The 14,680-nt window shown below is 52.3% G+C and overlaps 1 long non-coding RNA gene across 1 annotated transcript; it reads left to right on the forward strand.

The window, feature by feature from the left end:
• The first annotated feature begins 4,247 nt into the window (after positions 1–4,247).
• On the forward strand, positions 4,248–6,961 carry LOC129554150 (uncharacterized). Its single transcript, XR_008685569.2, has 2 exons — positions 4,248–4,370; positions 5,497–6,961. It is a non-coding gene; the product is annotated as an uncharacterized LOC129554150 (long non-coding RNA).
• The last annotated feature ends 7,719 nt before the right edge of the window (positions 6,962–14,680 follow it).

Consider the following 14,680-nt stretch of genomic DNA (forward strand, 5'->3'; position numbering starts at 1 on the left):
CTTCTTTCAAGGTCCTGACCAAGTCCTGCCCTCTTATCTTGCACTAGGAATACTTCCCAAGACGCAGCAGAAAGAAAGGGAAAACCAAACAGGAGGGCAAGTCGGTTTTTGCTGACCATCTACCGCGTGCAGGCATTGTGTGGATGCATGCACGTTTACTCCTCCAGGACCACCTTTAAAAGTGAGTGTCCCGGGTTTTCCAGAAAAGAAAACAGTCTCAGAGGCAGGAAGAGCCACGTTCGCGGTCCCTCAGCAGCAAGCTCTAGTGTGCCCTTCTGCGTGATGTCCATGCAGCCCATCTAACGGGTGTTCTTCGACAGAATTCTTCCGGTTGCCACCATCTCCCCGACCCCTCGCTACCGCCTTGCTTGGGTGAGGTCTCCATCTTGCTGGTGCAGAGCCAGGCCCCCCCAAGACCTTGAGCCTTGCCCTTCGCATCAGGGCAGGGTGGGCAGAGAAGTGCTTCCATGGGGCACCCGGGTCATCCCGCGCAGCCCGGCGGACTTGGCACGACTGAGCCGGCAACGTGATGCTCCCACGGGGCCGCGGAATAGTCAGAAGCAGCCCGGCCTGAGCGTTAACCACTCTCATTTTAAAGGTGATTATTCACAGTTATTTCAGCTAATTAAGCCTTGAGCGCCAGCCAGCTCGGCTTCCAACTCAGAGAGGGAGTGCAGGAGCTTGTCTCCAGCTCTTCTCTTGGGGGGTGGGGGGTGGAGATGGAGGGTTGGGGGGTTGGGAAGCAGACATAGCTGGTGGTTTGTAAGGACCAGGGGTGCGGGGGACCAGACAGGGGCGCCCAACCTCCCCCCAGCACCTCCCATCAGGGAGAAACAGGAGGTCTGGTCCCTCCAGCGGAAAATGGACCTTTGTCCCCTCTAGTGAGCGAACAGCCTGCCCCTGTGGGTCCAGCAAGGAAGTCGGGACTGGCTTGAAGCTTGGGGCAGTGAGTGGCAGCCTCAGCAACCGGGCTTAGTAGCTGTGAGAATCCGCAGAATCACCTTTCTCTCACTGGCAGGCTGTCTGAAATTCAGCTTTAGGGCATCAGTTGGGAGGCACTACAGCTTAGCTGCTGTGCCCACATGGCGCAGTACCCATGTGCCCACACGGATTATAAGAGCTGGTTTCATTTTAATTAATTAAAATTAAATTAGGGACTTCCCTGGTGGGCCAGTGGGTAAGAGTCCTCGCTTCCACCGCACCAGGTGTGGGTTCCGTCCCTGGTTGGGGAACTAAGATCCCAAAAGCCTAAAAAAAAAAATTAGATTCAAATTTCAGTTTCTCAGTCACACTAGCTACATGTAAGCATTCCGGAGGACTGCTGTAGTGAACGGGGCAGCTCTGAGACATCTCCATCATCCCAGAATGGTCTACTTACTGGACAACTCTGCCCTCTGATGAAAGGTATGTGCACCCACGTTTGCCTCGTGAATGCAAACTGCAGCACCACCCCTCGCTGGTAATCTTTCTCGCCTACAAAATAGGGGGTCATAGCGCCCAGCTCATAGGGTTCTTGTAAAGACTAAATGAAAATAGATGGAAGACACAGTGGTGAGCATGTAAATGTTCACTCTTATCATGTCTGTGGGGGCGTATATTCCCACTGACGTGCGTCTTTCATTTTACAAAGCAATTTCACAATCGTTGCCTCATCTGCGTCTCACAGTGGCTCTGTGAGGCAGGTGCCGGGCATGAAGAGCCAGCTGAGCCATTTTACAGACAGGCACACGGAGACCCGGAGGTTACCCAGCCTCTCAAATGGCTGCCAGAACTGGGGCCTGCGCGGGGTTAATAATTCCGCTGCTAACATCGTGGATTCCTTCCTGCCTGATGGCCTGAAACAGCCTGAAAGGTCAGATTTCAGCCTCAGCCTAATCCCATGAGGTCAGGAACATTCCTGCCATTTTGAGAGAGAGGCTGTAAGAGGGAAGCCGTCCTAACGCTCACTGGCGTGCACACAGCGTTGACTCTGGGGCAGGCACCGTCTAAATGCGAATCTCACCTCCACAACAACCCCGTAGGGACACGGAGGAGCAGTAGGGGAGGTGAAGCTCAGAGAGGGTAAGTAACTTTTGCAAAGTCACACACCCAGGAGTCAGGATGTGAAAACAGAAGCAGCCTGACTGCAGCCCGGTTGGAGACCTCGCGCTTCGCTCACCCACCCCCCAGTACAGGTGGAGGACAAAGCCCCTTTGTCCCTGGGCCTCCGTCTTTCCCTGTCGCCTGTGTCCCGGCAGAGGAGAGTGCAGGCGGCTCTCCCAGCCCCGGGGGCAGGGCAGTGACCCGTAGCCCCGGTGATCTCCCCGCCCGTTTACCGTCACCCTCTGTTAGTCTGCTCGGGCTCCCAGGTCTGCCAACTGGGCGGCTTGAGCTACGCAGATGTATTTTCTCAGCTTGGGAACCTCAAAATCCAAGATCGAGCTGTCCACGGGGTTAGCGCCTCCTCAGTGCTGGGAGAGAAGGGCTTATTTCAGGCCTCTCTCCTTGGTTCACAGATGCCCATCCATGTCTTCACAGGGCCTTCCCTCTGTAGGTTTCAAAATCCTAATTTCCTCTTCTCATGAGGACGCCAGACATATTGGGTTAGCATCCACTCTAATGGGCTTCCCAGGGGGCGCTCTTGATAAAGAACTCTGCCCGCCAAGACAGGAGATGTAGGAGAAAAGGTTTGATCCCTGGGTCAGGAAGATCCCCTGGAGGAGGGCCTGGCCACCCACTCCAGTATCCTTGCCCGGAGAATCCCATGGACAGAGGAGCCTGGTGGGCTGCAGTCCATGGGGTCGCACAGACTCAGACACGACTGAAGCGACAGCACGGTTGCACACACGTCCACCCCACCTCATTTTCACTTTAATGACCTCCTTAAAGAGCCCGATCTCAAATACCATCACATTCTGAGGCCCAGGGGTTAGGACTCTAACACGGGAATTTAGGAGCGAGGGAACCCAGTTCCGCACAGAACTTGCCCATCTCTGCTCTCACTGCCCGACCTGGAGGAGCCAACGGGAGCAGGGCTGTGGGGAGAGAGCTGTGGGGAGTGGGTGACCATGGAGGCAGGCTCAGAAGGAAAGCGAACATCCTGGGAACCAAGGGACAGCTCCAGTCACAGCTCGCCAAGGATGAGGGGACAGGACCCACGGGGAGGAAACGGTATTTGCTGCCCACCTTCTCTGAGCCAGGCCTTTAACGCAGCATCTCATTCAGCCCCTTGAGCGAGCCTGCAGAGTGGATTTTCTTGGGTTGTTTAGTTTGGGCCGTGCTAGGCCTTAGATGTGCCATGCAGGATCTTTTTTTTTTTTTTCCAATTGCAGCATGTAAGATCTAGTTCTCTGACCAGGGATCGAACCCAGATCCCCTGCATTACGCAGAGTCTTAGCCATTGGAACACCAGGGAAGTCCCTGCAAGTGAGTATTGTTATCCCATTTTATAGATGAAGAAAATGATACTCAGGGTGACTAGGAAAAAAAAAATTGTGAGTGAGAAAGCCACGGAGTTAAGAATCATGGGCCCTAACTTCTCAGTAAAATAGTCAAATGCTTTGTTCTGTTTGTTTGGTTATTTCACTCCTTCCCACCACGGAAGCTGCGGGGATGTCTTCCCTTCTACCTAGGATCCATTCCACTGGATCTTAGTTCATTCCTGCTCCTCCTTAGACTACACACTCAAGTACTTCCTCTTTGGAGAAGCCTCCCCTAAATCCCAAAGTTCTTTGGTTATTTGTTCTCATAGCACCATGATCCTCCTACCCTTATACCTCATTCTGGGAAGTCGAGTGGCCCTGTTTCCACTACACTATCAGCTCCTCGAGGTCAGGGACCGTGTCTGTTTATAAATATCTGCTTGTGTATTCCCAGCACTGAGCAGATATTTATATAACACACATACATATAACATGGAGCAGATGCTCAGTCGATACCTATTCAGGGGCTTCCCTGGAGGGTCAGTGCCTAAGATGCCTCGTTCCCAATGCAGGTCGGGGAACTATACCCCACATGGCACAGCTAAGACTTGGTGCGGCGAAATAAGTAAGCAAGCCACTGAAGTGAATGAGTGTCACGCCCTCTCCACAGCCTTAACTGACAGCCCTGCCCCTCTGAGAGCCAGGCCTCCTTCCCCCAGTTAGTCCCCACGACGGTTAACTTTTATCTCGGCACAGCTCACAATGAGCTATTCTAGTCATCATTGCCCGTCTTTCTAGATCATGACTCTTTGAAGATAAAACCCAGGTCATATTCCTTTTTTACGCCAGGAGCCCAGCCCATAAGCTGCTGCAGAGTACGAAACCCATTGTGGATGGAGAGGAAGTGAGGGGAATGAAAGTGCATTCTGGTGGAGAGATATCCCCCATCACTAGTGTTCAAAGAGCCAGGTATGTATTTTGGAGAACCAGTGTATCAATCAGGATTCTTAAATCACTGAAAAATTCATTCAGCCTTCAGGTACGGTTTGATCCAGGAGCTCACACACAACAGCATCAGGATGTGGCCTCCGCCCTTCTCTCAATACTACGTTTTGCTGGGTTAGCCTTGGGGAGGGTGTCTCCCTGTACTTCCTAGCTTCCAGAAGTTCCAGGCTCATATTCTCCCAGCCATCAGTCCAGTGAAAAGAGAGATTCTATTGCCCCACAGTTCAAGTAAAAGTTCAGAAACCAAATGCCATCTGACCAATCGGGTCACCCCTGAACCAACCACGGTGGCCCAAAAGAAGTGATGCTGGAATCGGTCAGGTTCGGGTCACTTGCCCAGCTCTGGAGCTGGAGCCAGCTCTGCTGAGCCTATGGGTCTAGAGCGGCTCGGTAACCCGGAGACAGGGCAGAAAAGACCCACTATGTTCATTCTGACTAATGTTTACAACTCAGCTCTATCCACACCAGCTGTTTTCACTCTGCCCTTGGGAGTCACAGCTCCTGACACTCCTACGAGGCTGCGAGCAGTGTGGCTGCAGATGGTGCGTCCCCTTCTCCTTGCCTCTGAGATGTAACTTCAGTGAAGCACCTCCCGGCTTCCCACCATCCTGCTCTCCTTACACCGGCCCAGAAACTGGTGGACTGCAAGCCGGAGACCCTCAACTGTGGAGCCCCAGGGTGGACAGTCTCCCACCCCTCCCCATGCACCTCTTCACACAGGGGAGAACTCACCCCCAGGAGAGGCGCTTAGCCTTGATGCGGGCTTCCTGTTGCTGCCCTTTCCACCAAGACGTCATTGGCCTTGGCTCCCTTCCAGATATTTCTGTTTTTCTAGCTCCTACTAAGGAGACAGCAGAACCATAAGAGAGTTTCTCCAATAACCCCAGTAATTTCAGGCTTTAACTCCCTGTTGGTTAGAGACACCCTTGCAAAATCCAGAGAGTGACTTTTTAAAATTCTGCTGAGAGCACTGCGTGGATGGATGGCTGTGTGGCGTGTGGACGGGTGGGCGGAACGCAGGCTGGATGGATCGCTTCTAGGTGCCTTCAGGACACTCTATCTCCGTGTCTTTCCCTACTTTCCATCTTAGGCTCCAGGTCCCTGTGAGACGAGGACACCCTTCTGTCTGTCCTGCAATCGTTCGCATTCGTCCCTTATAACAATGACTGACGTTTACCATGCTGATCATCACCAGGCGCTGAGTAAGGCACTCTCAGAATCTTCACCCATCTCCATGGGCTGGTCGAGGAGCTGTTATTGTCTCTGCTGTTGTCTTAAATGTATGGTTTTAAGGAAACCAAGTCTTAGCAGTAATTTGTCCAAGACACACAGCCGGGACTCCACGCACATGACTTTAACTCTGTTGTGCGGCCCTGTGTGTGAGGAAACCTCAGCCCCATCCACAGCAGCTGTTTTCATTCTTCCTTCAACAAGGCGTGTCTTACGCAGGCTGCTCTGCCTGGAGCAGGATTTTCCCTCCTGCCTCTAGGTACACTGATAGCAGAACATACGTTTGTCGGGGCCGAGCCGGCTATGTTGCTTACCAAATGAGTGCTAGTGTCCGTGGTTCATCGCAACAAAACGTATTTATTAGAGATGGCCTCCAGCAGAGGGAAAAAAGAGATGGAAGGGGAACACGGGAACTTAACTGCCCCGGTCTGCAAGGAACACATGTCCTTTCTGCTTACATTTCACTGGCCCCGACCAATTAGCGTGTGGACATTTGATAAACACATTGTGTCTCTGCTGCAAAGAACCACACAGCTCCTGCCGAGGGGAGAGAAAAAAAGGCCGAGACAACCAGCTCAGCCCGCCAGTGCAGATGGGAGTAAGGAATGAAGGCAGAAAGACCAGGATTCGGGATGGGGTTGGGAAGTAGGCAGTGATGGGTCGCAGTCAAGGCTTGACCGAGTACGCAAGCTCCAAACTCCAACGTTTGGGCGGGGCCCCATTGCTATTGTCTTGCATATTGCTCTGGAACCAGTGAGCCAATGCTGAACTTCTTGGCTAAGACTTGGAACTCTTGTTATCTAGATTTGGGGCTGCTAATTACAGGATTTGACCTGAATTAAGGGAACAATGTAATAAGGATAACAATTCCTGACTTTTCGGACTTAGCATTTGCAAAGCGTTCTCACAGCCATAATCTCATCTGACCCTCACGATAACCCTATGACGTAGGTGTGTTATCTCCATTGCAGGGTAAGGAAATGTGTAGGGAGATGATGTCATGGACCAAAATCACACAAAACCTGAGGTGCGAGGGTAGTTCTCAGTGCCAGTTTTCTGAACCTGTTCTCAGGGGTCCTTCTACAGCTCAACCACCTCCCAGGCAAACTTCTGTGGAAATTGACAATGTGACAATGAACATCAGCAGCGTTTGGATTCAAGAGCTTGGTTGCTCTTGAATTTTAGAAAGAGGAGTTTCAGCGTGCAGGGGGTTGAAGGCAGACAGCCTGCGTTTGAATCCCAGCTCTGCCACCTGCGGTCTGAGTGAGGGTTGGTGAGTCCACCCATCCAGGCTTACTTCCCTCATTTGGAAAACAAGGACGAAACTGTGCCTAACCCGTAAGGCCATGGTGGGGACTTAAGGAGATAACGGACATAAAAGGTTTTGTACAATATCCGTCTTGTCAAAGCTATGGTTCTTCCCATGGTCCTGTATGGATGTGAGAGTTGGACCATAAAGAAAGCTGAGCGCTGAAGAACTGATGCTTTTGAACTGTGGTGTTGAGAAGACTCTTGAGAGTCCCTTGGGCTGCAAGGAGACCCAACCAGTCCATCCTAAAGGAAATCAATCCTGAATATTCATTGGAAGGACTGATAATGAAGGTGAAAGCCCAATACTTTGGCCACCTGATGCAAAAACCCGACTCGTTGGAAAAGACCCTGATGCTGGGAAAGATTGAAGGCAGGAGAAGAAGGGGGCAACAGAGGATGAGATGGTTGGATGGCGTCACCGATTCAATGGACCAGAGTTTGACCAAACTCGGGGAGATAGTGAAGGACAGGGAATCCTGGCATGCTACTGTCCACGGAGTCACAAAGTTGCACACAGCTGAGCGAAAAAACAGCAACACACACAGGGGCCATTTCATGCGATGCCAGCGTTAATCTCAAAGTATTCCTTTTAGGACAGTTTCTCAAAAAGACAATGGGGACCAGAGGAAAGATGAAAGCATATCTAACTTTCAGATGAAGCTGAGGCTTTTGAGGATTGAAAGAGTCCCACAAAGACGTCCCTGGTGGTCCAGTGGTTAAGACTCTGCACTCTCAGTCTAGAGGCCTGTGTTGGATCCTTGGTCAGGGAACTAGATCCTGCATGCTACAGCTGAGAGCTGGCACAACCAAATAAATAAAGCAAGTTTTTTAATTCTCTAAAAAAAAAAAAAAAGAAAGAGTCCTACAGGTGCTTCTGACATGTACCTCCCCTCTATACCATATGAGACTCACTGATTTAAGCAAAGCTCAAGAAAAGAGAAATGAGAAGCAGGACGATCTCATCTGTTTTCACCAGCACCAGGACTGTAGATTGCTTCCAAAAGGCATCAGCTCTGCCCAGGAATGAAGCAATGTTTTGTTTCTGATGCAATTCTCCAGCCAGTAAAAACAGGATCGGGGAAGTTATGAAATGGCCTTTCCTAAAGATTCTTCCAAATCAACCAGGATAAGGAACTTGTATGGAGAATATGTGCAGAACTCTTACAGCCCAGCAACAAAAAGACAAATCAGAAAAGGGTCTGAAGAGACATTTCTCCAAAGAAAATATACAAAAGGTCAATAGGCAAATGGAAGGTGACCATCATCGTTACCCATCAAGGAAATGCAAAGCAAAACTACAAACATACACCACTTCACACCCATGAGGACGGCTAGAATCAAAAAAAGGTGTTGGTGAGGAGGTGGAGAAATCAGAAGCTTCCTGCATGGCTGGTGGGAATGTAAAATGGTGCAACTGCTTGGAAAACAGCTTGGCAGTTTCCCAAAAGGTTGAACGTCAAGTTACCGTGTAACCAGGCATTCCACTCCTGGGTACATAGCCAACAGAAATGAAAACATACATCCACACAGAAATATGGGCACAAATGAAGCTGTGAAACTAAGATTGAGTCTTGAATGCACAGTCTTTTAACTGAGGTCACACACACACCTGGTCTCAGGACTTAATGAAACTCAGGTTCTTGATGTCTCATCACAGAAAGAATTCAGTGGGAAACAAAGCGATAAGTAAGAAGTGGATTTATTCAGAGAAAAACACATTCCACAAAGCCTGGACCATCTCCGAAGGTGAGAGAGGCACCAGGGGATGAGGCTATCAGTTTTACAGGAGTGGGTAATTTTATAGACTAATGAGTGGGAGAAGTATTCCAGCTATTTGGCGGAAAGGGTAGGGATTTCCAGGAATTGGGCTACTGCACACTTTTTGACCTTTATTGTCAGACTGGCGACTGTCATGGCAGCTGTGGGTGTGTCATTTAGCTAGCTGATGTGTTACCGTGAGCATATACTGAGGCTCGAGGTCTAGTGGAAGTCAGTCCGTCCACTATCGTGGATCTGTTTGGTTCTAATCAGTTTGTGTCATGGCCTCGGGCTATGTCACCCTTTCAGAGGTTGTGCCCTGGCCCCTTTCCCTCCTGTTTCACAAATATGTATAAAACCACTCTTCAGAACAACCAAAGAGTGAAACAACCCAAGCTTATCAAAGGAATGGAGTATAGTCCTATAAGGAATATTACTTGACAGTAAAAAAAGGAAAGGTACCTGCCACAACATGGATGAACCCTGAAAACACGCTAGGTAAAAGAAGCCAGACACAAAAGACCACATATGATTCCATTTATATGAAATGTCTAGAAGAAACATATCTATAGAGGCAGAAAGTAGACTCATGGTTGTCTGGGGCTGGGGGGTCAGGGGAGGGCAGACAATTATGTCCAAGGAGTGCAGTGTGTCTTTATGAGGTGACACAAATGTTCTAAAACTGATGGAGTTTGCGCCACTCTGTGAATATCCTAAATGCCATTGAACTGTACACTTTAAATGGGTGATTTGTATATGTAAATTATATCTCCATAAAGCTGTTAAAAATAATAATATCAGTCGGACTGTTCCTGCTACACCTGCTTGAAGCAAGCACAGCTTCTAAGCACCTGCATTCAGTCTAGGTCATGAAAAAAAAGAAAATCAGGGCCTTCTAGAAGGCAGGACAGTTGTATTGCAGTGCAACCTTCTAGACCCAGAGGGCTCCTCGGTGGCTGCAGCCCGGCAGGGCCTGGCTCACTGGGGCTGGAGGACGCACTGCAGTGGGCTGCCCACCACACCGCAAAGAGAGCAACCCGGCTCTACTGACCTTGGACGTGGCTGTGAACCTGGGCGGGTCAGGAAGCCCTGCAAGGTCACGCGTGGGCTCCAGACCTACAGGCACCTGCTCTGACGACAGAGTTACAGAGTGAAAGGGGCAGGGGCATCGGCAACGGTCAGATCCAACTTGGCACCACACTCTTCCCTTTATTACTTCCACGACCTTAGGGCTATTCTTCATCTGAAAAAATTCAGTAATAATTCCTATCATATCCACTCCCCTCCTCCCCAGTCCACTTCCTTTTGTTTGGCTGGGCTGACGTTTATGGAAGGCTTACTCTGCACCAGGCCGATGCTGTCCACGCACCAGTTCCTTGTTTAGTCTTCCCTGCAGTCCTGGACAGAGCCAGGGCTGTTTAATACTATGCCTTTTTTGCAAAACTGGGGACTGGAGGCTCAAAGAGGTCAGACAGCGTCTCGGTTGTCACACAGCCAACAGGAGGGAGAGCCATTGTGCCGCCTCTGTCTGTCTCTTTAAGTGCCATCCTACACTCCATCCCCCAGCAAGGATGACATTCACAGTGCAGGTAATGAGCTGCACTCTCAGAAAAGAGCTCCAAGAGCCGGGATACCGACGTCCTCTCCTGGAGCAGGGACTCCACCCAGCGGCCACCGAGAGGACCCCTGGAGGCCGCGGAGCGGGGATGGTGGTGCTTTTGATAGACAGGTCTCTCGAGCACTCCCTGGAGATGGAAATGGCAGCCCACTCCGGTACCCTTGCCTGCAGAATCCCATGGACAGAGGAGCCTGGGGGGCTGCCATCCACGGAGTCACAAAGCGTCAAACACGACTGAGTGACGAACACCCTCCTCTCTTGAGCACTTTGTGCCTGGAACTGTGTTCTGTGTTCTTTGCACACCTCAGAGATTGTCTGTACTCCCCCAGTATTCCACGCATACCCCTCTTCAGGAGTTTCTGACAGGGAGGAACCACATCCTTGCTAGGAGAAGCCTTTGGCTTCTGGGGTGGGGAAAGCAGAGACTCAGTGGACAACTGGCCTAAAGCCAGTACGACGAGGTCTGAAGAGCGACCGCAAGACGAGACCACAGCAGGACTCTGAAGCAGCGGGTAGGCTCCGGAAAGCAGATTTTTTGCCATTTCCCACCCAGGGAGAAGGCTAAGCTCAGCCTTCCCAAATCCAGCCATCCCGTATTCCAGTTATTATCGGGGTAACCAATGACTCCCAAACCCGGCAACTTCAAGCAGCCGTTTAATTATGCATTCCCCGAGTCAGGGATCTGGGGACAGGTCAGTCAGGGCGGTGACTTGTCTTTGTTCCATGACGTCCAGGGCCTCAATGGGGCAGAAAAGGCCGAGGATGACGGACACCTGGGGGCTGCAACCCTCAGGGATCCGCTGACCCACCTGCCAGACGCCTGGGCTGCACAGACTCCGAGATGGACAGAGCACCCACGTGGTCTCCCCTGCGGTGTGCTTCCTCACAACACGGCGGCCTCGGGTGGTGAGACTTCTTCCTTGGGGAGCCAGCAGCGCTCCAGCAAACCAGGCAGACGCTGCCGCATCTCTTATGCCTCACCTAGGAAGTCCAGCGTCGCTCTCCACATCTTGGTCAAAGCGGTCACAAGTCACCCAGATTCAAGGGCAGGGACACGTTGCCAGAAGGAATTTGGGAGCCAAGTTCAGGGGCATATAAGGAAGAGACCGTTTTGCCCTGTTTCCTGCAGAATCCAGTGGGAGAATCTCTCAGATGTAGCAAGTGTCGAAAGAAGCCAGAGGTAAAAGTGTGCATCCCCTATGTTTCCCTTTATGTGATGTGTGCGCATGCTCAGTGGTCAGTCGAGGCTGACCCTTTGGAACTGCATGTCCACTAGGCTCCTCTGCCCAAGGAATTTTCGGGCAAGAACACTGGAGTGGGTCGTCATGCCCTTTTCCAGGGGATCTCCCTGACCCAGAGCTCAAACCTGCATCTCCTGCATTGGCAGGCGAATTCTTTACCACTGAGCCACCGGGAAGGCCCACTGATGGGCCTTCAAGGAGGAAACTAATCTACAGTCAGAATAGTGGTGGCCTGTGGGGGGAGGTGCAAAGGCCACCAGGGAGGGAGTCTTCCGGGCTCTGTATCTTGATCTGAGTGGTAGTCACACAAACTTATTCGGACACAAATATTCATCAAGGCTCTGTGCTTAAAATTCATTAATCAGACACACTAGGTCAACAAATTTTTTATTTTTTCCTTTACTTTGGCCACCTCATGCGACGAGTTGACTCACTGGAAAAGAGTCTGATGCTGGGAGGGATTGCGGGCGGGAGGAGACGGGGACGACGGAGGATGAGACGGCTGGATGGCATCACCGACTCTGTGGACATGAGTTTGAGTGAACTCCGGGAGCTGGTGATGGACAGGGAGGCCTGGCGTGCTGTGGTTCATGGGGTCGCGGAGAGTCGGACACGACTGAGCGACTGAACTGAACTGAGCTGAACTGAATCACCCAGCGGACGTCTTCACCTCGCCCCCGTCCCTGGCCAGATTCCGGGACCTCCCCAGTCCTGGGTGGGCGGTGGCGCAGAAAGGCTCTCACTAGAGGCCGGCGCCTGTTCCCCACCCTCAACCGGCCCTCTGCCCCCATTTCCTTCTCGTTTAGGAATCCTAAAGCTCGTGGCGGAAGGGCCGGGCCCTCTTGTTAAGGAGGAGGAGGCAGGAAACAGAGCGGTGGAGGGATCTGACCGTGGGACCGCGCTCCTCCTCGGGGCCACGCCCCGGGATGGCCAACGCCCCCGAGGCAGAGCTCCGCCCGGCTTCCTGTGGTTGGAGAGCCGCTCTCAGCGCTCACTGTCCGCCGGGCTCTGCTTGGAGAGGTCTTCGTCCAACCCTGCCCATCCAGATGGGACTTCCTGGACAGCAGGAAGGTTTCCTACAAGACAGGCATCTGGGACTCAAACAGGGGCGGGGCTCCCACACGCCCAGGACAGGAGTGGGGTGGGGAGGCTGGCCACTCCTTGGGGCGGGGCCCGATGACCAGCCCTGCGGGGAGCGGGAGGCCTGTGAGATCGCACCCCACCCAGAATTTCCAGGGCGCTGGGAACAGGAATAGATGAGCTACTTTCACTTTACAGCTTAGGACCAGGTGCCAGCACCTCCTAGTCCTGTACGGTAGAGCTTAAAGCTGACAGCCAAGGCCTCTGCTGACCCAGGTCTGTCCACACCCACCCCCAGCGGTCCTCCGTGTTCCACAGGCAACTCCTGTTTCCACAGCCTGAACGGTGCCCTCCGCCCCAAAGTCACGTGTAGAAACACCTGGGACTGTGACGGTGTTTGCAGACACCATCCTTAGAGAGGGCTTCATGAAAGCAAGGGCATGTGGGTGGGCCCCAAGCCAATATGATTAGTGTCCTTATAAGGAAAGGAAGAACTTCCCTGGTGGTCCAGTGGCTAAGACTCTGCGCTCCCAATGCAGGAGGCCCAGCTTCAATCCCTGGTCAGGGAACTAGATCCCGAATGCCACAAGACTTGGTGCCGCCAAATAAATAAATACATATTTATAAAAAGAAGAAGAAGCTTTTAGGACAGAGCCACGCACAGAGGGAAGACCACGTGGGAGACCCAGGAGATGGTAGCCACCTACCAGCCGTGGAGAAAGGCCTGCTACTTAAGCTGCCTACCCGTGGTGTTTTGTTATAGCAGCCAGGGCAGACTAAGACAGCTCCCATGGTCTGCGTCACACGTTTTCACCCTGACTTTGCCCAGGCTGACCACCCCCCGATCTACCCACCCGGGATGCTGTTCCTTCGCTCTTCTCCCCCCTCCCCCAGCTGCGCCGGACAAGCTCCACCCTGCACCCTTTGCTAAGGGGTTGACGATACTTCGCTCCAAGCTCCCCAGGCCAGCACAGCGCTCTGCCATCTGGCGCTGTACCTAGTCACCACTGCTGTCTCTGTGACACCAGATTTCAGTTTATCTCCTGTCGTCATCTCTCTTGACTCCGAGATGCGGGCTATTCCTGACTCCTCTCCACATCCCCAGCATGAGTAACAGATGGCCCGATAAATGTCTGTCTGATTGCACTGCGTGGAGAGGTCTGCAGAGTGTCTCAGCGTGGTCCTGGCTGGGTCCCCGGCACTCGGAGCTTCCCATTCTGTGCCCCTGCCCTGCCCCCCGCACACACTCACGGAAGACTTAAAAGTCAGAGAATTACAGTACCTGAGGGGCTTCCCAGGAGACACTAGTGGTAAAGAACCCAGCTGCCAGTGCAGGAGATACAAGAGACGTGGGTTCGATCCCTGGGTCGGGAAGACCCCCTGGAGGAGGGCGGGGCAACCCGCTCCAGTGTCCCTGCCTGGAGAAAACCGTGGGCAGAGGAGCCTGGCAAGCTACAGCCCATGGGGCCGCATAGAGTCAGACACGGCTGAAGTGACTAGCATGCACACGATCATGCAGAGTGCATATTCTGAACCAAGGGCCCCAGGGAGGACAGTGCTTGACTCACAGAGATGGGTCGCTAATGACGATCCTGGCTGCCAGGGCTGGAAACCAGAAGACCTGGGGGCGGGGGCTGCTTTCTCATCTTCCTAGAACCCCAGAGCTTGAGTCAGTGGCCCCTTCTCCTGCTGGGTGCAGTCATTCCCAAACTGGCTGTGAGGCTGAGGAACCGTGTGTGTGTGTGTCTGTGTGTGTCTGTGTGTGTCTGTGTGTGTGTCTCTGTGTGTCTGTGTGTGTGTGTCTGTGTGTGTGTGTCTGTGTGTGTGTGTGTCTCTGTGTGTCTGTGTGTGTCTGTGTGTGTCTGTGTGTGTCTGTGTGTGTGTCTCTCTGTGTGTGTCTCTCTGTGTGTGTCTCTCTGTGTGTGTCTGTGTGTGTGTGTGTCTGTGTGTGTGTGTCTGTGTGTGTGTGTGTGTCTGTGCGTGTCTGTGCGTGTCTGTGCGTGTCTGTGTGTGTGTGTGTCTGTGTGTGTGTGTGT

The sequence above is a fragment of the Moschus berezovskii genome, chromosome 14 (assembly GCF_049115385.1).
Source record: "Moschus berezovskii isolate FMDL1 chromosome 14, NW_MosBer_1.0, whole genome shotgun sequence".
NCBI lineage: Eukaryota > Metazoa > Chordata > Mammalia > Artiodactyla > Moschidae > Moschus > Moschus berezovskii.